Here is a 24,759-nt window from a genome sequence, read left to right as displayed (position 1 = left end):
ATTATTACTCGATTATACCTGTCCTAATGTGAGAGAATTGTGGACACATGGGGCATGCAGATCATAAGTCAGCTCCTCTCCCAAAGCTTCTCCGAAAACCAACTGCCCTCTCTGCATTCCTACTCAGCGTCATGCAGATCGGAAGCCAGCTTACTCTCCCAAAGTTTCTCCGAAGGCCAACTGCCTATCTGCATTCCAGGGCTCACCCAGCCATGATCCCATCTCCCCAAGCTGAAAAAACAAACGATCTCTGCAGGCCGCAAAGCACATTAACTCCCCAGAGACTGCCCCAGTCAAAACGCATTCCCACTGGTCAATTTAACCTGTTTCCTAGAGGCTCCCAGGGATTTACAAAATAAAATAATTTTTTTAAAAACAGGACCACTGCAGTCCAAACACACTATAACTCCAGGGCTTTTAACCCTTAAATTGTCCCAATATTTAGAAGCCATTTTCTAAAATCCTCCATTTGCCACACTTCTTAATTGCTGGCTGTACCTGCAAGATTATTATTATGGGTGGCACGGTAGCACAGTGGTTAGCACTGTTGCTTCACAGCTCCAGGGTCCCAGGTTCGATTTCTGGCTTGGGTCACTGTCTGTGCGGAGTCTGCACGTTCTCCCTGTGTCTGCATGGGTTTCTATCCGGGTGTTCCGGTTTCCTCCCACAGTAAAAGATGTGCAAGTTAGGTGGCTTGGCCATGCTAAATTGCCTTTAGTGTCCAAAAAGGTTAGGTGGGGTTACTGGGATAGGGTGGAGGTGTGGGCTTACGATGGGTGCTCCTTCCAAGGGCCGACATCCTTGAGCACTATAAATACTATAAGTTGTAATTGGGACACCCTGAGATTGTGAAAGGTGCCATATAAATGCAGTGATAGAACCATAGAATTCTACAGGAAAGGAGGCCATTCGGCCCACTGATGCGCGCAACCCACCCTCTGAGAGAGTACCATACGTATACCCACTCCCCTGCCCTATTTGCCGTACCCCACGTAACCTACACATCTTTGGACACCACGGGGCAATTTAGCATGGCCAATCCACCTGACCACATCTTTGCACTGTGGGAGGAAACCGGGAGCACCCAAAGGGAAACCTACCGCAGACACGAGAATGTACGAACTCACACGGTCATCAAGGCTGGAATTGAACCCAGGTGAGGCAGTAGTGCTAACCACTGTGCCACTCAGTCGCCACTTGAGCGAGTTGCGTGTTGAGGCTACGAGAGTTGGGTCACACGCTCAATTTCACCTTTCTCGATTGGTGCTCTCTGTTGGAGAGTGGAGGTGTGTGGACCTGGGGGCGAGGACAAGAGTTGAACTGATCTGTGAAGTGATGCCCCAATACTCAAATAGCTGGTTGCCAGACAGAGCTCAGATGCCAGCGCAGAGGATCACCTGGGGTGGGGGTGACTGTACCCCCTGGCAAGGGGTCAGTGCCTTGGGAAAGAGAGGCAGGAGAAAAATGACAAAGTTAATACAAGTGGACTTTAGGAGTTTTGGGCAAGTTCCCAATCCCTGCCCACTTGGACAAATGATTGACAGGTGGCAGGAGCCCACCTCTTCTCTTATTGGCCATTCCTGCCACCAATCAGCCAACATTGGGACCGCCCCTACCGGCAGCATTGAGCTGAGGTAAAATGTGAATGAAATTTATCTAATACCAGGGTCGAAGCCAAAATATTTAAATACCTAGGGCAACATTCCTAGCATTGTTTGGCATCTTTGAATTTGTCTATATATGTGTTTCTGGAACAAGACCTCTTCATTCACCTGAGGAAGGAGCAGCGCTCTGAAAGCTACGTGACATCGAAACAAACCTGTTGGACTTTAACCTGATGTTGTAAGACTTTGTACTGTGCTCACCCCAGTCCAATGCCGGCATCTCCACAACATGGTGGTGCAGTGGTTAGCACTGCTGCCTGACGGCGCCGAAGTCCATGTTCGATCCCGGCCCTGGGTCACTGTCGTGTGGAGTTTGCACATTCTCTCCGTGTCTGCGTGGGTTTCGCCCCACAACCCAGATGTGCAGGGCAGGTGGATTGGCGCGCTAATTGCCCCTGAATTGAAAAAATGAATTGAGTACACTAAATTTAAAAAATATATATTTTAAATACCTCTACCCCTCTCCTCTCTCATAAGTAACTTTCTGTTACTCGCAAATAAAAATACAAAAGATTAATGGTCTCCCCAAATCCCACCGCCCAACCCGCCTCCTTCATTTTTTATGATGTGGAGATGCCGGCGTTGGACTGGGGTGAGCACAGTACGAAGTCTTACAACACCAGGTTAAAATCCAACAGGTTTGTTTCGATGTCACTAGCTTTCGGAGCGCTGCTCCTTCCTCAGGTGAATGAAGAGGTCTGTTCCAGAAACACATATATAGACAAATTCAAAGATGCCAAACAATGCTAGGAATGCGACCATTAGCAGGTGATTAAATCTTTACAGATCCAATCAGACGGAGGCTGCAACAGGGGCGCCTCCGATTGGCTGTTGCTCAGGAGGCGCATCATGGAGATTGACGTAGATCTACACCAATCGGGTAGCAAGGATTTAATCACCTGCTAATGGTCGCATTCCTAGCATTGTTTGGCATCTTTGAATTTGTCTATATATGTGTTTCTGGAACAGACCTCTTCATTCACCTGAGGAAGGAGCAGCGCTCCGAAAGCTAGTGACATCGAAACAAACCTGTTGGACTTTAACCTGGTGTTGTAAGACTTCGTACCATTTTTTTATTGGTCGAGCTAATGTTTACATCCGACGTAAGTTGCATGGTGCAGAATGATTGGTTAATGGCCGTGTCCATCAAGCCCGTCCCCAGCCAATCAGCGTCCTGTTCTTCAAAACGGCTACCCGACTGGTGTAGATCTACGTCAATCTCCATGATGCGCCTCCTGAGCAACAGCCAATCGGAGGCGCCCCTGTCGCAGCCTCCGTCTGATTGGATGCGGGTGCTGAGCTCAGCGCAACGCCCCTCCCGCTGCACCAATCTGAGTCTGGGCCGAGGGCGATGGGACGCGGCGGGCGCCTCGCGCTGGCAGCCGGTTGTTCACCTGGCGTCGCGAGCGGCTGCGGCGCCCGCCTGGTCCTCCAGTATCCCAGAACCCCTGGCCCAGCTGGAAGTTTACTCAAGGGCTTGGTGGGACAGGGCGAGAAGGATCAGGGAGGGAAATCCGGACAGGCCGAGGGGGAGGCAGGGTGTGTGTGCGCGTGCGAAGGAAGGAAGGAAGGGGGGGAGGCAGGCGTTTGAGCTTAGAGGAGGGACTGGGGGTGGTCAGGGGGAGAGGGAAATGAGGTGGTTGAGGGGCTGAGTGGGGTGCAGGCTGAGGGGTCAGGGTGAGGGACTGAGTGGGGGGTCGGGGAGGGGACTGAGTGGGAGGGTGAGGGGACTGAGTGGGGGGGCAAGGTGAGGGGACTGAGTGGGGGATCAGTGGGAGGGTGAGGGGACTGAGTGGGGGGGGGGCAGGGTGAGGGGACTGAGTGGGGGGGGGGCAGGGTGAGGGGACTGAGTGGGGGATCAGTGGGAGGGTGAGGGGACTGAGTGGGGTTGTCAGGGTGAGGAGACTGAGTGGGGGAGAGACAGTGGAGAGAGTCAGGGTGTGGGGACTGAGGGGCGGTCAGGGTGACGGGGACTGTGGGGGGTCAGGGTGAGGGGTAACAGAGTGGGGCGGGGCGGGGTGGGGGGTCAGGTAAGGGAAATTTAATCAGCAAGGGGAGGACCAGGCCAAGGTAAAGGAGTGGTAGTACTTGTCAAACCAGAGAGGGGGAAAGGCTGCCCAAGTTGTGTGGGACAAGGTACAGTGAGAAACACAGCCTGAGGGGCAGCACAGATTGAAGAAGTGATAGAGAAGGGTAAGCCACAGTAAGGGGGAGAAGGGTAAGGGCTGAGGAGTTTCTGGCAAGCCAAATTGAACAAAGGAGGGCAAATAGAATAGAGTATTGTGATGTGAGGGATAACTCAAAGGAGCGCGAGTTAGAATAATGAGGATCAGCATGGTAGACTGATCCAGAATAGCTGAGTTATACAGCTATCTGTACAGTTCAAACTGGGCTGAACGAGGACAGCAGAGAACCTTGTTTGCAGAAGATCAATCCAGAGATCACGGGGTCTAAGGTAAATGCAGTGGGGATCTGTCCACGACATTCTGCAGTCTGTTAAAAATGTCAAACTGAATTTTCAATGTTCGGTTTGCATGAACATGCAGCGAGTGAGAAATGTGCCTCTTAGAGGTTCTGCAGTCTGGAATGAAATGACAGGTTAGTGTTTTGGTATGAGATTGTTATGCAGAATACTGAATGATCTTTAATTAAATCTTCTCGCCTTCCAGATTTGACAGACCTGCTGTAAATGCTCTCTATTTTTTCTGTTTTGGATTTTTATAAGTATTTTTTTGTGTAGTTAGTTGGGAGATGTTCCAAAATATCTCCAAAACCTGTCTTGTTGCTTTAGGTCAGATATTTGCAATTGCTTTTTTGAGGGGACATTTTACGATATTTTGAGAAAAACAACCTGCCTTTTAAAGATTTCAGTTTAGGAGACTTCTGGTTGCGGCTATGCGGAGCTAAGTCGCACATTCGGCAGCTCCCACAAAAAACGGACCTTTGGGCTCTTTTCAGGGCCCCCAACTGCATTTTTTCGACGTTTCCCGCGGTGGGAAGGAGAGTACAATAGTTCCCCGACAGTATATGGCTTTTATCAGGAGCGGGGTGACTAAAAAAATTGTGATGGACGCAAAGAAGGTGCGAGGCAAGAAGAACAAAATGGCGGCGGGCGGGGACCAGGCAGCGTGGATGCAGTGGGCGCAGGAGCAACAGGAGGTTATCCAGCGCTGCTTCAGGGAGATTAAAGCGGACCTGCTTGAGCCGATGAAGGCTTCTATCGATAAGCTGCTGGAGACACAGACGGCCCAGGGGGTGGCGATCCGTGAGGCCCGACAAAAGATCTCCGAGGACGAGATCTTGGGCCTGGCAGTAAAGATGGAGGCGCACGAGGCGCTCCACCAGAAATGGCAGGAGCGGTTCGAGGAGATGGAGAATCGGTCGAGGCGGAAGAATTTGCGGATTCTGGGCCTCCCGGAGGCCTATGTGGTCACCATGTTGAACTCGCTGATGGGAGCGGGGTCCTTCCAGGGGCCCCTGGAGCTCGAAGGGGCCCATAGAGTGCTGGCGAGGAGGCCCAAGGCTAACGAGCCTCCGCGGGCGGTGCTGGTGCGGTTTCATCAGTTAGCTGATCGGGAGTGTGTGCTCAGGTGGGCCAAGAAGGAGAGGAGCAGCAGGTGGGAGAACGCGGAGTTTCGAATATACCAGGACTGGAGTGCGGAGGTGGCGAAGAGGAGGGCCGGGTACAATCGAGCGAAGGCGGTGCTGGACAGGAAGGGGGTGAAGTTTGGCATGTTGCAGCCGGCGCGACTGTGGGTCACCTACAAGGACCGGCACCATTATTTCGAGTCTCCGGAGGAGGCGTAGGTCTTTGTTCAGGCCGAGAAGTTGGACACAGATTGAGGGTCGGGATGGGCGTTTGGGGATTGCGGTTGGTATGTAACTTTTTGAGGGGGGGTCCTTTGCTCTTGTTTTTTTCTCTTTCTGGTTCGGTTAGGGTGGGTTGGGCACTGTTTTGGTTGGGTTGGTCGGGGGGGGGGGGGACTGTTGGAGGGGTGGATGCCCGCGCTGAAGACTGGAGGGGGCTGGGCCGGGGCGGGAAGAGAGGGTTGTTTCCCGTACTTGGGATGGAAGGGGGAGGGGGAGAGCCTGCAGATGGGGAATGGAAGAGGAGGGTGTGTCACACAATGGGAGGAGTCGAATGAGTGGTGGGAGTGGCCGGGGTCAGCAGGAGTCAGCTGACTTACTGAAGTGCAATGGGGGAGTAAAGCAGCTAGGATGGGTCCTAGCTGGGTTGGGGGGTGGGGGGAAATCGAGTTGCCGCTGCTATGGTCCAGGGGGAGCTGGAGCGAGTGGGGGGGGGGGGTCGAGACGGGGGTCTGCCGCCGTGGGGAATGGGGTGCGGGCGCGTGGCTGGCCGAGGAGGGGTTATGTCTAGTCGGAGGGGGACGGGTAGCCCCCTGATCCGGCTGATAACCTGGAATGTAAGGGGACTGAACGGGCCGGTCAAGCGGGCCCGCGTGTTCGCGCACCTGAAGGGGCTGAAAAGCCCCTAGTCGCGACATTCCGGGGCCTGTTCGGGGAGGCTGCTACGGGAATTGAACCGTGCTGCTGCCCTGCCTTGGTCTGCTTTAAAAGCCAGCTCTTTAGCCCTGTGCTGAACCAGCCCCATCATCAGATAGGATGTAGACATCTCATCTCTCTGACAAGGTTTCCAGTGGCATAATGTGCCCGACTGTAGGGCAAAGTATTTTAATTTTGCTTGGATTATTTATAGGGTCACCCTTTGAGTTCCCAGAGGCAGGTCTTTGGGCAATTCTGCTGCATATTTTCCAAGCAATTTTGGCTTCACTGTTTATTGCAAGGTATATACTGTTACAACATCCAGACCGATAGCAGTTGCGTTTACTTTTCTTCTGGTGAAGCTAACTGACTTTCTCTATGCCACTAACTCCATGAAGCTCTGCAATGTGGTTGCACCTGGAACAAAGAAAATGTTTTCAGGTGATCTGCTAGATCATCTTAAACTTTTGAATGTTAGTAAAGAGTTTTCTGCTTCGCTGGAATTTAAAAATATCAGCATACAGGCTGATCAAGAGAATTCTTGGCTGCGGTTCCAGATAGTAGAGCAGTGACAATTCAGCAAGATATTAGAAGCTGATTAACAGGACTGTAGATTGTTGAATGCTTGCACTGAGGACGTGCTGCATTGTCTTTTGGATGTAGATGTTAAACCGAGGCCTTTGTCTACCTTTTAGAAACAATTCCCAAAGTACTATTGGCGGGGGTGGGGGGGAGAGAGAGAGTAGAGAGCTCTCCCCAGTGTCCTGGTCAATATTTAAACCTAAACCAACATTGCGTTGCTATTTGTGGCTTTGTGTGCAAATTTCCTGCTGGGTTTCTTTTTTTTAAATTTAGAGTATCAAATTCAATTTTTTTTCCCAATAAATGGGCAATTTAGCGTGACCATTCCACCCATCCTGCACATCTTTGGGTTGTGGGGTGAAACCCACGCAAATACAGGGAGAATGTGCATACTCCACACGGACAGTGACCCAGAGCCAGGATCGAACCTGGCACCTTGGTGCCATGAGGCAGCAATGCTCACCACTGCACCACTGTGCTGCCCCTTCTGCTGGGTTTCTGACATTACCACAGTGACTACCTACCAAAAAAGTACTTAATTGGCACGTTGGAATGTCCCGAGGTTGTGACAGACACTTAATTCAGGGTCTGTTGTTTTCTTTAGAGCACGCTTTTTTGAAGTGGGGGTTGTGTCCCCATGGGTGCATTGAGGGCAGGTGTAAAAAGGATCGCGGCGCACCTTGAAATTAACATGTATATCCTATGTGGGTAAGATCAGCAGGATGGCAAAGAGAAAACGTTTCACGAAAATGGCTTTTGTGAGGGGAGATAAGGGCAAATGCATGGCTCAGGAGTGAGAAGCAGAGTGGACTGGTAGGTTGACAGACACCCCAACAGCACGTCAGGCGGTTAGCTGTAATTTGGAACCATTACACGGACAAGACTGATGCCTAGTAATGGGACATCAGGTCGTCACCAATCAATCCTACTCTTCACTGAACTGAAATCTTCAAATCAACTAAAGTTAAATTGAGTAGCTTTTTAGATTCACCTACCAAGAGACTCAGTCCCCATTTCTGTAGAGAAGCAAGCACAGTCCCCACCCTGCAAGCAATCCACTTACACACCCTCTCTCTCTCTCGGTCCTCTCATTGGAAGGTGCTTTTGGGAAGCCAAACACCAGGTTGGAGAGTTTACGTATCCATTCAAAGTGTGTGAGAGACAATAGGGTTTGGAGAATGCTGTCTTTTTTCTTTCTGGGTCTGGGTGTCGATCCTCACCACAGCAAAACTCACTACATTTGCCAGATTAAACCTGGCACAGAACAATTCATTCGGACTCTTTAACAACAGCTACTGAAGGAAAATCCTTAGTATTTTCTGGAAACTCACTGCCTTTGTCTGCACACCCCACAAAAAATCAACTTGCATCGTAAGTGAAAAAAATATTTATATCAATCCCAAAAACAGCGTTTCCGAGTTTAGAACTCTATCCCTGTGTCTTACTCTCACAATTTAATTTACAGTAGCGTTCTGGATTCCCCTTAGGGGCTGGTTTAGCACAGGGCTCAAGAGCTGGCTTTTAAAGCAGACCATGGCAGGCCAGCAGTGTGGGTTCAATTCCCGTACCAGCCTCCCCAACCAGGTGCCGGAATGTGGCGACTAGGGGCTTTTCACAGTAACTTCATTTGAAGCCTACTTGTGACAATAAGTGATTATTATTTCATTTCAACTCAACCATTTATTAGCATACTGCATCTTCTCCTGCAAGATTATCTTTAAGATTAAGGACTATTAAGCGTAAATTTCTGTAGTCTTTCCCCTGTGTTTGTCATGGCTCAGTGGGTAACGCTCTTGTCTCTACATCAGACGGTTGTGGGTTCACCTGCAATCTCGGCTAAGTGAGTACTGCAGGGATGCTGCTGCCCTGCTGGAAATGCCATTTTCCAGTTACCATGTTACATGGAGGCTCTGCCTCTCCTAAAGATGTAAAAGATTCTATAGGATTACATTCAGTAAGAGCAGGGAATTATTCCTGATATCCTAACTAACATTTATCCCTCAATCAACATCACAAAAACAGATTATCTGGTCTTTTTCATATTGCTGTTTGTGGGATCTTGCTGTGCATTACAGCAGTGACTGTACTTCATTGGTCGCAAACTACTTTATGCTCATGTAGTTGTGAAGTGCTATAAAAATGTAAATCGTTTTTTTCCATCATTCAAACATTGACATCAACCTTGTGGTCCTCCTCTGCACTTTGAAGATATCTCTACTTTCATAGAGTCATATAGTTTTACAACAAAGAACACAGAAAGAGGCCCTTCCGCCCATCATGTATGTGCCGGCCATCAAGTGGGTCGTGAAGGTCAGCCAGTAGGCAAAAGTGGGTCTTGGGAAATTAAGTTTGAATAACACTGCTTTAGAGTATGTGATATTCTGGATGTGTTGTTTAGTTGCTCAGTAGTAGGCATCCATGTCCCGCGAAATGATGGGCTGTGCCCGGGATGCATTGAACATTGTCAGTTGTGGCTGTGGAGTTTGGCTTGTTAATGGCAATTCCTTCCCAGGTGGATACCCGGTGGCCTGAGCTCGATTGATTTTTATGTCTTCTGGCGGACTGTCTTCTGGCGGGCTGTCATTGTTTCGTTTGTTCTTTGCTTTTCCCATACCCTTTCTGCTGCTTGGCTCCAGACACTCCGGTCAGCAACGGGAACTTCCTATGCACTGACTCTGATTCCAATCAACTTGAGGTCTCGCTTACAGATATCCTTGTATCGCAGACTGGGGTGACCTGTTGGTCTTGTACCGATAGAAAGCTTGCTATAGAGCGTGTCTTTGGGAATTTTATCATCATCCATTCGGCTCATCTGGCCCAACCAATATAGACCCCAGAGCAGACATGCTCGGGATCCCTCCATGCTGGTGTACTTCCACAATCGGTATCTGTCCTGTCTGGATTTGCCCAATATACATTGGAGGCAGGGGAGGTGGAAGCAGTTTCTTGGCTTACACAAATTGTCCATGCTTCACTGCTCCAAAGAAGGGTGCTGAGAATGCAATCCTGGTACACTGAGCTTTGTATATTCGGCTAGTTTGCTGTTGGTCCACAAACAATTTTGACATGACGGCTAGTGCCTTGGCAATCCTGGTGCTGATTTCAGCATCAAGGGACAGATTGCTGGTGATTTTTGATCCAAGTTTTGTGAGCGGTCGACAACCTCCAGAGTGAGCTTGTCAATATTGATGGAAGTGGTGTCTCCACATCCTGGCCTGTTATTTTGGTCTCCTGGCATTGGTTGTTTGCCCAAACACGCCGACCCAGGGGAACAGATCTACAAACTGCTGTAAGTAGACTTCAGCATGCTATCATCAGAAAATAGCAACTCACCAATTAGAACTTTTAGGCACTTTGGTCTTGGCATGCACTCTTGTCAAGTTGCACACCGTACCAACATGGATACGAATATCCCAAAGAGAGTTGGCACTAGGATGCTTTACCCCGCTGCTGATCTTGAAAACCTCCAGTGATGCTCCATTGTACTGATGGAACTTCTTGTGGAAAGAAAAAATGACCCTCCAGCGTCCAGGAGGGCAGCCTATTTTCTGTGGTTTGAAAAGTCCTCTGATGACTTCCGGTAGCGGCCATGACCTGCTAGATCACGCGAACGGCAGCTCCCGCCGGGATTGGTGTTTCGGGCCACTGAAAGGAGCGGCGGCGGCAGTTATGCACCAGGAGCGGAACCGGCAGACGCGCAAACCCGGGGAAGAAGGTCGAGAAGGTCCTGGAGGACAAAATGGCGGCCGGAGAGGATCGGGAGGTGTGGGCTCAGTGGGCCAGAGAACAGCAGGAGCTCCTTAAATACTCCTTCATGGAGCTGAAAACAGAGATGCTGGCTTCCATGGAGAGAATTGTGGTGACCCAGAAGGCGCAGGAGAAGGCGATCAAGGAGGTGAGGAGGAAGGTGGCGGAGAACGAGGACGAGATCCTGGGCCTGGCGGTGAAAGTGGAGGCGCACGAGGCGCTACATAAGAGATGGCAGGAGAGGCTGGATGACCTTGAGTGCAGATCTCGGAGCCACAATCTGCGGATCCTGGGCCTTCCTGAAGGAGCGGAGGGGGAGGACGTGAGCACGTACGTGGCCACAATGTTGGGGACGCTGATGGGCGCGGGGGCCTTCCCGCGGCCCTTGGAGCTGGATGGGGCGCACAGGGTTCTCGCCAGAAAGTCGAGGGTAAACGAGCCACCGAGAGCGATGGTGATACGGTTTCAGCGCTTGGCAGACCGGGAGCGAGTCCTGCGGTGGGCGAAGAAAGAGCGGAGCAGTAAGTGGGAGAATGGCGAGATCCGAATTTACCAGGACCTGGGAGCTGAGCTGGCGAGTAGGCGTGCAGGTTTTAACCGGGCGAAGGCAGTCCTCCATGGTAAAGGGGTGAAGTTTGGGCTCCTGCACCCAGCGAGATTGTGGGTAACATACCAGGACAGGCACCACTATTTTGATACCCCAGACGAGGCGTGGTCGTTCATCAGGCAGGAGAAGCTGGACCTCAACTAAGGGACTGTTGTATGGGGGTGAAATGTGCGGGTGGGGAGTGACCGAGGGGAGGACGGCGGGTAAAGCATAAGTTTATTGGCATGTCTGCCCTAGTTTGGTTGGACGTTTTGTTGTTTGTTTTGCTTGTTTTCCAGGTGTTTTGTTTTCCAGGTGTTCGGTGCTAGGGGGTGGGAAACGCTCGGGACGGGCTGTCCGGCACACTGGGAGGTCCCAGATGGCGCTTGCCCCTCTACCCTGCGGGGAGGGTGGGTAGGGCGGCCCGAAGGAGGCAACAAGTTAAGGGTTGGTATATAGAGGCCGGAGCGGCTGGGGTCAGCGTGGGTGAGCTGACTCACGGAAGCACAATGGGGGAGAAACCAGAGCTAAGCGGATGCTTGGCGGGGGGGGAGGGGTGCTGCTTTGCTGACTGAAGAGGAGCCAGGTGAGGGGTATGGATGGAAAGTCGGGCGAGGGGGGCTGCTGGGGGGAGAGCTGGAGGAAGGAGGCGAGGGCACGCGCCAGGGTTGGCCGAAAAAGGGATGGCTAGTCGGCAGGATTGGGGGGTGATTTACCACCCCCCCCCCCCCCCCCCCCCGGACCAGGCTGATCACTTGGAACGTGAGGGGCCTGAATGGGCCAGTCAGGTGTTCTCGCATTTAAAGGAGTTGAAGGCGGACGTGGCCATGTTGCAAGAGACGTACTTAAAGCTCGCGGACCAGACGAGGCTAAGGAAAGGATGGGTGGGACAGGTGTTTCACTCGGGGTTAGACTCAAAAGACCAGAGGGGTGGCTATTTTGGTCAGTAAACGAGTGGCATTTGAGGTGGGGTGCATCGTGGCGGATAAGGGGGGAAGGTATGTAATAGTGAGTGGCAAGCTGCAGGAGGCCCGGGTGGTGTTAGTGAATGTATATGCCCTGAACTGGGACGATGCGGACTTTGAGGCGCGTGTTGGGTAGGATCCCGGACTTGGAGATAAGTCACCTGATTATGGGAGGGGACTTTAATACGGTCTTGGATCCGAGCTTGTATCGTTCCAAGTCCAGAACGGGAAAGAGGCCGGCAGCGGCCAGGGCCTTGTGGGAGTTCATGGGCCAGATGGGGGGAGTGGACACTTGGAGGTTTACGCGGCCAAAGGTGAAGGAGTTTTCCTTTTTCTCCCATGTCCATAAAGTCTATTCGCGAATAGGCTTCTTTGTGTTGAGTAGGGCATTAATCCCGAGGGTGGAGGGGGTAGAATACTCGGCCATTGTGGTCTCGGACCATGCCCCGCACTGGGTCGACCTGCGACTGGGGGCGGAACAGGGTCAGCGCCCTCTCTGGCGACTGGATGTGGGGCTGCTGGCGGACGAAGAGGTGTGCGGGCGGATAAGGAGGAGTATTGAGAATTATGTGGGAGTGAATGACACAGGAGAGGTGACGGTGGCAGTGGTTTGGGAGGCTCTGAAGGCTGTCAATAGGGGAGAGTTAATCTCCATTAGGTCGCATAGGGAGAAGAAGGAGAGGGAGAGACTGGTGGGAGAGATACTCAGGGTAGATAGGAGGTAGGTGGAGGCCCAAGAGGGGTGGGGGGGGGGGGGGGGGGGGGGGGGGGGGGGGGGGAGCTGTTGAACGAGCGCCGGAAATTACAGACAGAGTTTGACCTGCTGTCCACGGGGAAGGCGGAGGCGCAGCTGAGGAAAGCGAAGGGGGCGGTTTCTGAGTATGGGGAGAAGGCGAGTAGGATGCTGGCGCACCAGCTGCGCAGGAGGGAGGCGGCCAGAGAGATTGGGGGAGTGCGGGATAGGGAAGGCAGCATGGTGCTGAGCCCAGAGAGGGTCAATTAAGTCTTCAGGGAGTTCTACGGAAGGTTATACGAGTCGGAACCCCCCCGGGGAGGGGGAAGGGATGAGGCGGTTCATGGACCGGTTGAGGTTCCCAAGGGTGGAAGCAGAGCGGGTGCAGGGACTGGGGGCCCCGATTGGGTTGGAGGAGGTAGTCAGGGGGCTGGCAGGCATGCAGACGGGCAAGGCCCCGGGCCCGGGCGGCTTCCCCGTAGAATTTTATAAGAAGTTCTCAGAGCTGTTGAGCCCGCTCCTGATGACTATCTTCAATGAGGCAAAGGAGAAAGGGATCTTCCCTTCGACAATGTCGCAGGCATTGATCTCGCTTATCCTGAAGAAGGAGAAGGATCCGCTTCAGTGTGTGTCCTACAGGCCGATATCGCTCCTGAAAGTGGATGCCAAGCTGTTGGCAAAAATTCTGGCCACCAGAATAGAGGACTGTGTCCCGGGGGTGATTGGGGAGGACCAGACAGGTTTTGTTAAGGGCAGGCAGCTGAACGCTAAATGTGCGGAGGCTCCTGAATATTATCATGATGCCCTCGGAGTGGGGGGAGGGGGGGAGGTGGAGGTAGTGGCTGCGATGGACGTGGAGAAGGCCTTTGACAGGGTGGAGTGAGAGTATCTGTGGGAGGCGCGAGGCAGGTTTGGATTTGGGGAGGGATTTAAAGGGTGGGTAAAGGTGCTGTATCAGGCCCCTGTAGTGAGTGTGTCCTCAAACCGGCTAAGGTCGGAATATTTCAGGCTGCATCGGGGGACGTGACAGGGGTGTCCCCTATCCCCGTTGCTGTTTGCCCTGGCAATTGAGCAGTTGGCCATTGCGCTCAGGACTTCGGGGGATTGGAGGGGACTGGTGCGCGGAGGGGAGGAGCACCGGGTCTCCCTCTACGCGGGTGACCTGTTGTTGTATATTGCGGACCCATTAGAGGAGATGGGGGAGGTTATGCGGATCCTGGGGGACTTTGGGAGGTTCTCGGGGTATAAGTTGAAAGTGGGGAAGAGTGAGCTGTTCGTGGTCCACGGTAGGGGCCAGGAGGAGAGACTGAGGGAGCTCCCGCTCAGGATAGTGGAGAGGAGCTTTCGGTACTTGGGGATGCAAGTGGCCAGGAACCGGGATGCCCTGCACAGGCTCAACTTAACCCGGCTAGTGGAGCAGATGGAGGGAGAGTTTAAAAGGTGGGATATGCTCCCGCTTTCCTTGGCGGGACCGATGCAGACTGTGAAGATGACTGTTCTCCCCAGGTTCCTCTTCGTATTTCAGTGCCTCCCCATTTTCATCCCCAAGTCCTCTTTAGGATTGTGACGGAATTTGTGTGGGCGAATAAAACCCCGCGAGTCAAAAGGATATTCTTGGAGCGTAGCCGGGGGGTGAGGACTGGCTCTGCCGAACTTCTGCAGTTATTACTGGGCGGCCAAGATCAGGAAATGGATGATGGAGGTGGGGACGTCGTGTAGAGGCGCCAGTCTAGGGGCACTTGTTACGGCTCCGCTGTCGTTCTCGCTGGCGCGATACACCACTAGTCCAGTGGTGACGGCGGCACTGAGGATCTGTGGGCCGTGGAGGAGATGCAGGGGAGAGGAGGGGGCCTCGGTGTGTACCCCGATACTGAATAACCACAGATTTGCTCCGGGTAGGTTGGATGGGGTATACCAAGGCTGGTATAGGGCAGGTATTAGGAGGATGGGGAATCTGTTTATAGATGGGACTTTTCCTAGCATGCAGGCGCTGGAGGAGACGTTTGGCCTACCCCTGGGGAATGCATTCAGGTACCTCCAGGTTCGGGACTTTCTTAGAAAATAGGTGGGGACATTTCCGCTGCTGCCCCCGCGTAGGATCCAGGACAGGGTAGTGTCTGGCATTTGGGTAGGGGAAGGGAAGGTGTCGGACATATATCAGGAGCTGTAGGAGGTGGAGGAAGACTCTGGAGGAGTTGAAGGGCAAGTGGGAGGAGGAGCTGGGTGAGGAGTAGGATGAGGGCCTGTGGCCAACGCCCTGGGCAGGGTGAACCCCTCCTCATCATGTGCCAGGCTCAGTATAATTCAGTTTAAGGTGGTGCATCAGGCGCATATAACGGCGGCAAGAATGAGTACGTTTTTTGGGGTGGAGGACAGGTGCCCGAGATGTGCAGGGAGTCCGGCAAACCATGCCCCTATGTTTTGGGCATGCCCGGCGCTTAAAGAATTCTGGCAGGGGTTTGCGAGGGTGATGTCTAGGATTTTGGACACGCGGGTGAAGGCGAGTCCAACAGTAGCGATATTTGGGGTGTCGGAGGATCCGGGAGTGCAGGAAGCGAAAGATGCCGAGGTACTGGCCTTTGCCTCCCTGGTAGCCTGGAGACGGATCTTGCTAATGTGGAGGGACTCAAAACCCCTGGGTTAGTGATATGGCGGGGTTCCTCAGCCTGGAGCGAATAAAGTTCGCCTTCAGAGGGTCCTTGATGGGGTTCTCCCTGCGGTGGCAACCTTTCCTTGACTTTCTAGGGGAGCAGTAAGTGTCAGCAGCAGCAGCAGCATCCTGGGGGGGAGGGGGGGGGGGATTCAGGTGGGGGTACTGTTGATATAATGTGAGTTGGGCATGGAGACAAAACCCACCTTTTAAAAAAAAAAAAAGTGTAAGTAGTTTCACTGTAAGCTTTGGGATATGTTTATTTTTTATTACTATCTGTATTTCTATCATTGGAAAAACTATAATAAAACATTTATTTTTTAAAAAGTCCTCTGATGACCAGATTCAAGACCTTGGTGAGGTCTATGAATGAAAAGTTGATGGTCTGCACTGTTTTCGTTACTTCTGAACTGCTGAAATGAGAAAATCATGTTGATCTGCCAGGTAGGCATCCGCACTGAGACTCGATAGTTGCATGATGCCAGGGTCTGTAATCTGTCAGAGCAATGCAAGCAAAGGCCTTCCCTTTTAATACTGAGCAAAGAGCTGCCTCTGTAATTTTTGTAAAAATCTTTCAAGGGATGAGGGTGTCACTGGCAAGGCCAGCATTCATTGCCCTTGAGAAGGTGGTGCCTTGAAAGTCAATATGTGTAGGTATATCACAGTGCTGTTAGGGAGGGAGTTCCAGGATTTTGAGCCAACGATGGTGAAGGAACGGTGATATATTTTCAAGTCAGGATGGTGTGTGGCTTAGACGGGAACTTCTTGATGGTGGTGTTCCCATATATCTGCTGTCCTTGTCCTAGAGAGTACTTCAAAAGGTGGGTGAGGGAGCAGCTGGGATTCCAGAGGCGAGAGAGCCAGAGATCACCGAGCTGCTCCGAGGGAGCATTAAGAGCATAGGACCTGACCTGGGTGAGGCCGGACACCACGGGATTACAAAAGGCCCAGGAGGATGAATGGGAACAATGAGGGAGCAGCAAGAGCCTGCCTAGGCAAGGCCAGACAGTGTGGGGCCCAGAAGGAGCAACGAGAGGACAACCCCAACAGCGACAGACCCGAGCGTCACACTGCCATCAAAGCCCTGGAACTCCGGCGCTACAACACTGACACGCTGCCCTGAGCGAGACACGACTGGCAGGAGAAGGCCAGTAAGAACAAGGTGGCGGATACACATTCTTCTGGAAAAGCAAACCAGAGGGCAGCACGGTGGCGCAGTGGGTTAGCCCTGCTGCCTCACGGCGCTGAGGTCCCAGGTTCGATCCCGGCTCTGGGTCACTGTCTGTGGAGTTTGCACATTCTCCCCGTGTTTGTGTGGGTTTCGCCCCCACAACCCAAAAGATGTGCAAGGTAGGTTGATTAAACATGCTAAATTGCCCATTAATTGGAAAAAAATTAATTGGGGACACTAAATTTATATTTAAAAAATTTTAAAAATTGGGCAGATGTCTCAACGAATCCCCCTATGGGGTAAATGTGTGTCTCATGATCCGATGGTTCACCCTGACCCAGAAGCAGCCCACCACAGCCATCAGTGCCTAGGCCCCGACCCTAGACTCAGTGGATGAGACAAAAGAGGCATTCTACTCCAGCCTCGATCAAACGCTGTCCTGTATCCCAAAGGAAGACGAGCTGATTCTCCTTGGTAACTTTAATGCCAGAATTGGGAGGGATGCAATTCTTTGGAAAGGCAGGGAAGGCCAAGGGAAAACAAAAGGAGCCTTCCTCCTGACTAATGCCGAGAACATCACCTTGTTCTGCCAGAGAGATGAACACAAGGCCTCATGGCAACATCCTCACTCCAAGCACTGGATTTTCTTATCACTCGCGGCATGACCGGTGTCGACGACTGCTGGACTGATCATTGGCTAATCCGCTCTACCATCTCCATCAACCTGGCCCCAAACCAGCAGAGGCAGAATACAACTCCGTCATATGAGACTCAATGTCGACTCTGAGAAGAAAGATTTACTCAAGCTGCGCCTCACAGCCAACCTGGCGATGACCAACGAGCCATAGTCGTGATGAAATGCAAGCCATGATCATCACCAATGGATCCACCACGTGTTTTGTTATGCTCTTGACGTAGCATAAGCTGCTTCCTTGATGTGCACTCTGACAAAGGAAGGTTCAGACTTGGAGATAGCTTTAACACATTAAACTATTAACAATTCTCCTACTTGAATTCGACTCCTGTTAATCCTGCTATCGCTACTCAGACTAACTAACCAGTCTGCTACAATCTACGTGGTGGGTGTGATGTGTTTCAATCAACCCTGTCTGTACTCACTAAGTGTCTCCACTGGAAAGAGACTGAGCATGTGTGCTGTGTCCTTTTATATGGGTTGGTGTAATGCCCCCCTGTGGTAGTGTCACGTCTGGGTGTGTTGTGACTGCCCATTGGCCGTGTCCTATCTTACTGACCAATTGGTTGAATGTCTGTGTGTCATGATGTCACTGGTGCTCCCTCTGGTGTCTAGCTAGGCGTAGCGTGTTCATATTAACCTCTTGTGTATTTACAGTGATGCGTATCACCACACCACGGACCCGATACAAGTGAAAATTGGGGTAAAGCAGGATTACATCATTGCACTAGCTCTCGTCTCCATCTTCTGCTTTTTTCAAATATACATTTAGAGTACTCAATCATTTTGTTTCCCAATTAAGGGGCAATTTAGCATAGCTAATCCACCTTTGCACATCTTTGGGTTTGGGGGTGAGGCGCTCGCAGACACAGGGAGAGTGTGCCAACTCCACACGGACAGTGATCGGGGGCCAGAATTGAGCACGGGTCCTTGGCGCCATGAGACAGCAGTGCTAACCACTGTGCCACCGTGCCATCCCTGCCTCTATCTTCCTCGCTACAACCCCACCCCACCACTGTGAATTTCCCTGCTGGAGTGGAGCTAATCTTTCGGAGAAGCAGGAAACTGTTCAAACTCTAACACCTCCCGGCCAGAATCAAGACCACCCCAATGTCTGTCATAGAGCTGCAGTACGCAGATGACTCCTGCATATGTGCACACTCGGAGGCCCAACTACAAACCATCATTGATGCAAATTTATTGAGGCGTATGAGAGAATGGACCTGGGTCTAAACATGCAGAAAACAAAGGTTCTGGGCCAGTCTGCTCCCGCCACACAACGCTGCACCCTGACCATCAAGATCCACGGTGAGCTTCTGGACAATGTGAATCATTTCCCATTCCTCGGGAGCCTCCTTGACACAAGCTGACATCGACAATGAAATCCAACATTGACTCCAATGTGTCAGCACAGCCTTCGGATGCCTGAGGAACAGTGTTCGAAGACCGAGACCTCAAACCCAGCATCAAGCTCATGTTGTACAGAGCGGCCGTGGTCTTTTGCCCTCCTGTATGCATCAGAAACATGGACAATGAACACCTCAAATCCCTGAAGAGGTATCACCAAAGTTGCCTCCGTAAAATCCTGCAAATCCACTGGCAGGGTAGACTTACCAACATGAACGTCCTCTCCCAGGCCAGTATCGAAGCACTGGTTGTGCTTGACTAGCTGCGATGGGCGGGCCATGTTGTCCACATTGTAAGGACCCTTCGTGTTGATTCCCTTTGTTCCTATTTCTTTTTTTTCTTTTCCTTGTTTTTGGTCTATGGATTGTTAATGGAGACATACTTTTCAGTCGAGTAGAGCAAGAGTGTCAAAATAGTACACTGTTATAAAGTTTTGTATTTGGACGCCCTATGCTGCTCTTGTTCTTGTATTTGCTTTGTTTGGTCCCTTGTTCTGCACTGTAACCAATCACTGTTTGTCGATGTACCATTTGTCAATGTACTCTGTTGATTATTCTTTTATATCTACTATGTACGTACTGTGTACATTCCCTTAGCCACAGAAAAATACTTTTCACTGTTATTCGGTACATGTGACAATAAATCAAATCAAAATCAAATAGGAACCCAGACTTTATGGCACCCAAGAGATTGGAGGGTTTTGTTTTGATTGCTTGGCTGTTGGCCAATGGATTGGCAAGGGACAGTGGGCTGCTTTATCCTGGATAGTGTAAAGCTTCTTGAGTGTTCTTGGAGCTGCATTCACCCAGGCAAGGAGCGAGTATTCCATCACACTCCTGACGTGCCTTGTAGATTGTGGACAAGTTGGGGGAGACCTGCTCTTGTAGCCACAGTATTTATAGTTCAGTTCAGTTTCTGGCCAGTGGTAACCCTCAGGATTTTGATAGTGGGGGATTCAGTGATGATAATGTCAAGGGACGGTGGTTAGATCTCTCTTGTTGGGGATGGTCATTCCCTGGCACTTGTGTGGTGTGAATGTTCCTTGTCACTTGTCAGCCAGGTCTTGTTGCATTTGGACACAGATATTGCTTCAGTATTTGAGGAGTCAAGAATGGTTTATGAATATTGTGCAATCGTCAGCAAACATTCCTAGTTCTGACCTTATGATGGAAGGAAGATCATTGAGGCATCTGTTGAAGGTGGTTGAGCCTAGGACACGACCTTGAGAAATTCCTGCATGATGTCCTAGAGTTGAAATAATTGACCTCCAACCACCACAAGCATCTTCCTTTGTGCTGGGTATGACTCCAACCAGCGGAGAGATTTCCCCCTGATTCCTATTGACTCCAGTTTTATTAGGGCTCCTTGATGCTACACTCTGTCAAATACAGCCTTGATGTCAAGGGCAGTCACCCTCACTTCACCTCTGGAGTTCAGCTCTTTTGCCCATGTTTGTATCAAGGCTGTAATGAGGTGAGCAGGTTATTCCTAAGCAAGTGCTATTTGATTTCTCTGCCCTTCCATCACTTTACTGATGATCAAGAGTAGACTGATGAGGCGGTAATTTGCCAGGTTGGATGTGTCCTGCTTTTTGTGTACAGGCCAAACGCGGGCATTTTTCCACATCACCGGGCAGATGCCGGATTGTTGTCAACACTGTAATTTCCCTGTTGTCGTCATTGCAATGTCCCCCTTATTTTCGTACTATGGTTGCATCATGCATGTCATGAGGCACAGATCTTTCCTTCCAACAGAGACCCAAGTGTTCATGGAGATGCTGCAGCAGTGCCAGCTTTCCACTTCTGGCAGCTTAATGAGAAACAGTTCATAGTGTCTTGACGACTGTGTTGAATCAGATGGTGAGGAGGCTGCTCTGTAACAGTAGAAATGTATTAATTAGTGCTTTCCTGACTAAAGATAAAGAGTAGCAATAGTGGAAGGGGGATGGGAAGGGTTGGTTGTGTTAGCCTGTTATCATTTAACATGAGCCTGCAGGAGGAGCCTGTTTAGAAAGAAAATCAACAACAGAACTGAATCTATGGGAGTGTCTAATAGTGAAGTAGTGTTTTAAACGAGTGTATACTCTCTTTGCTGGGCTCCTCTGTAAGGATCATCATATAGTTTGTTGATATCCTGCCCTCAACACATGCCCATGTGCATGCTAATTGTAAGTGTACTTTAATTTGTATTTAATTGTCAGATTAATGAGTCTCTCACTTGTTTTGCTGTCTTTGGCTTCTACTAATAGGAGTCTAATTGAATAGGAGTCTAATTTTTGTGATGCTTGCATCTGTTTGAGAATAGGTTTATTAAGATTAATATGCAGAAACCTGGGCCCGAATGGTGAATACTGGAGCAAAAGTGGGTGAATGCTTGCAGGTTAGAATCTTTCCCAGTTGTTGTATGTTGTATGATGCGTGCTGGCAGCTGGTCAGGGTGTGGTGCATGTCCTTGTGGGGGAGGGTTTTCTGACCAGCAAGTTGAACATTGAGATACAATTATTGGAAAACACATGCTGCACTGTGGCTGAAGATGCAGTTGCTGCTGTGTGCATGTCCAGAAATCCACAATGTCGCCACCGTGGACTTGACAGTACTTATTGTGAAAGAGGTAAAGAAAGGCAGAACTTGTATTTTTATAATGCCCTTCATAACCACCAAATAAATGTCTTCAAGTGCTTTACAACCAATGAAGTAATTTTGATATGCAGGAAATGGAGCAGCCAATTTACACACAGCAAGCTCCCACAACAAAGAATTTTTGTACAATTTAGATAACTCTGATATTGTTGACTTAAAGCCTGTTTTACGTTTACATGATTAGTTTACCGTAAAGGGGAGACTTCCATTGGTGGCCATGAGCTCCTGCTTGGAGGTGGCTCCTGCTTGGAAGCTTCGGTTCAGGCACTTACTGCCCGGTTAATGGGTATTTTGGTGGGAAACAGGATAAAGAAATTGAAGTTTATTGGTTTCTCCTCCGATGTGGAACGTTGGTGGGTTATAATACTAGGCTTAAATTGAATAAAGCCCCCGCTCAGGAGTTGGATGACCCTCATGGCGCAGCGAAGTAAAGTATGGTGGAACTGGCCGTGTCCTCGACGCCCTTCCCACTGCCTAAGGAGCAGTTAATGAAGTTTATCACCAGAGAATTTAACGAGCATCGATCAAAAGCAGCAGCACCTCTTGTAGGGCTTTGGAGAGGTTGGAGAACCGAATGGAGGCGCAGGATGCGACAATTCGGGAGGTGGAGGGTGGTCTCGAACCACATCACCGGATCGTGTCTCTGGAGGTAGAGGTAACGATGCTGGCAGAGGACAACAAAAGTGTTGAAGGCCAGAGTGGATGACCAGGAAAATCGATCCAGGCATCAAAACCTGAGAATAGTTGAGCTGCCGATTTACGTGGCAAAGATGTTTGGGAAGATGGTTGAGAAGCTCCTGGAGGTGCAATGGGTCCACCGGTCGCTGCATCAGAGGACGAGAGCTGGAGAACCGCCGCAGGCGGCGATCGTCCAGCTGCCTAAGTACCAGGGGAAGTAGAGGTGGGCGAAATCCACACGCGACTGTAGCTGGGAGTGTCATCCGAAGCCTGTTTATCAGGACATTGGTGTCGACCTGACAAAACATCGAGCGAGCTTCAACAAGACCAAAGCCTTAGGAGTAAGGTTCAATTCAGGATGCTGTGCCTGGCAAAACTGGGGGTCAGGTTCAAGGGCAGTTAGGGAGCCGGGGATGGGTTTGTTTTCTTTATTCAGGGTTGAGGGGGGGGGGGGGGGGTGTAGTGGGCAGGTGGCTGGTTGGGTGGAGCATTCGAAGGAGGGTTGGGGTGGAATGTGAGGGGAAGGGGTGGGTAGTAAACTGGTGATGTATGTGTTTTTGTGGTTAGATGTAGATCGGGACGGAGGCGGAGACCACATTGGGTGGGACTGATCTCAAAGGGGACTTCCTGGAGGTGGGGAGTGGTAGGGGACAGGGGTTGGAGGTGCCATTAGGACTGCAAGAAGTAATGGACTGCGTCGGGCCTATACAATCTGGGAAGGCACTGGGGCCTGACTGCTTTCCGGTGGAATTTTATAAGCAATTTTCAGCTTCACCAGCACCGCATCTATTAGGGATGTTTAACGATTCATTAGCACAGGAGAAATTGCCAAAGATGCTGGCGCAGGCGTCCATCCTCTTGATTCCAAAGGAGGATAAGGATCAGGTGGAATGTGGGTCTTATAGGTCCAGTTGCCTGGTATGGAGGGAATATCTTATGAGGGAAGGCTGAGGGACTTGAGGCTGTTTTCATTAGAGAGAAGACGGTTAAGAGGTGACTTAATTGAGGCATACAAGATGATCAGAGGATTAGATAGGGTGGACAGCGAGAGCCTTTTTCCTCGGATGGTGATGTCTAGCACAAGGGGACATAGCTTTAAATTGAGGGGAGATAGATATAGGACAGATGTCAGAGGTAGGTTCTTTACTCAGAGAGTAGTAAGGGCGTGGAATGCCTTGCCCGCAACAGTAGTGGACTCGCCAACACTAAGGTCATTCAAATGGTCATTGCTATTTGCTTCAGCTATTGAGCCCCTGGCCATCACATTTAGGTCATCAAAGGAATGGGGAGGCATTGAGGGTGTGTGGATCAGAGCACACGCGGACGATTTGTTACTGAATGTTTCGGACCTACTCTCATGTATGGGGAGGATAATGGGTTGTTAAAAAAGTTTGGATCCTGTTTAGGGGGTGAGGGGTTGTGGTTTTGTTTGAGGGCGTGCTTTGTTTTATTTTATTGTTCTGTATTCATTAAAAAAGTTTAATTAAAATACTTTAAAAGAAGTTTGGACCCTTCACAGGGTACAAGAGTGAAATCTCCCAGGTGAATTCCCTGGATAAGGGCGCAGACTTGCATTTAGGCTGGCCAAAACGAAACAAAATTCGGGTCTCGGGTGGGCCATGATACACAAATTAAATTTGTCCAATTTGGTGGAGGGAGTGAGGTGTGACCTGAACAAGTGGGGTGTTCTCCCGCTTTCCTTGGCGGATAGAGTACAGACTATAAAAATGAAAATTTTCCCGAGGTTCCTACTTGTGTTTCAGTCTTTCCCGATTATCCTCCCCAAAGTGTTTTTCATGGGGGCCAATAAGTTAATTTCAGCATTTGTGTTAGCAGATAAGCACCTAGGATCCGGAGAGCTTTCCTGCAGAGGGGATGATGTTCGCAGGAGGGGACTGGCGCTACCAAATTTATGATATTACTGGGCAGCGAGTGTAGTGTGACAGTGGTTGGGGGGAGAAGGGGGTCAGGGTGGGGAAAAATGAAGGAGACTTCTTGCGTTGGGGCGTGTTTAAAGGCATTGGTCATAGCCCCCCTCCAGTTCTCCCCGTCTAGGTATACTGCGAGCCTGGTGGTGGTGCTGGCATCCCATAATATTTGGAACAAGCTCAGGCGGCATTTTGGATGGGGGGCAGGTCGGTACTGCCTGTGAAAATCGTAGATTTGCGCCATCGAGGATGAACTCAATTTACAGGAGCTGGAGGAGGGAGAGGGTTGAGAGGATCAGGGATCTGTTTGTGGAGAGTAGATTTGCTGGAATGGGGGAGTTGAAGGAGAAATACCAGCACCCCGGGGGAGCAGATTTATGTATATGCAGATGCAAGACTTTGTCAGCAAAGAGTTTCCTTTGTTCCCTCAGCTCCTGAGTCATACCTTGATGGATAGATTGTTATCATGCAATGAGCTGGTGGAAGAAAAGATCTTTGATATATATGGTTGGTTGCTGAAGACGGGGAAGGCTCCATTTTGAGATAACTGTAAAGTGAGTGGAGGGGCTGGGAGTGGCACTGGGGGGCGGGGGCGGGGGGCCTGGAGTGAAATATTGTACCGGGTGAAGTCGACCTCCTGTGCCAGTATGAACCTGATTCAATTTAAAGTGGTTCACAGGGCTCATATGCCTAGAGCGTGTATGAGTGGGTTCTTTCCAGATGTGGAGAATAGGTATGAGAGGTGGTCAGGGTGGCCGGTGAATCACGTGCACATGTTTTGGTCCTGCCCAAAACTGGTTGAGTTCTGGGCA

At 50.6% G+C, this 24,759-nt stretch overlaps 1 protein-coding gene across 4 annotated transcripts in view; it reads left to right on the top strand.

The window, feature by feature from the left end:
* The first annotated feature begins 3,689 nt into the window (after positions 1 to 3,689).
* The window catches only part of slc25a42 (solute carrier family 25 member 42), a 66,858-nt gene continuing 45,788 nt past the window's right edge, over positions 3,690 to 24,759 (top strand). The window contains exon 1 of one of the 4 annotated variants that reach the window (XM_072482295.1): positions 3,690 to 4,119. The gene's annotated coding sequence lies outside the window, so the exon portion shown is untranslated. Of the gene's footprint in view, positions 4,263 to 24,759 lie in introns of all 4 variants that reach the window. The other 3 variants (XM_072482294.1, XM_072482298.1, XM_072482297.1) reach the window with 3 other exon arrangements.

Source organism: Scyliorhinus torazame, chromosome 18 (genome assembly GCF_047496885.1).
Source record: "Scyliorhinus torazame isolate Kashiwa2021f chromosome 18, sScyTor2.1, whole genome shotgun sequence".
In the NCBI taxonomy this organism is placed as follows: Eukaryota; Metazoa; Chordata; class Chondrichthyes; order Carcharhiniformes; family Scyliorhinidae; genus Scyliorhinus; species Scyliorhinus torazame.
This window is presented reverse-complemented; position numbering and strand designations above follow the sequence as displayed.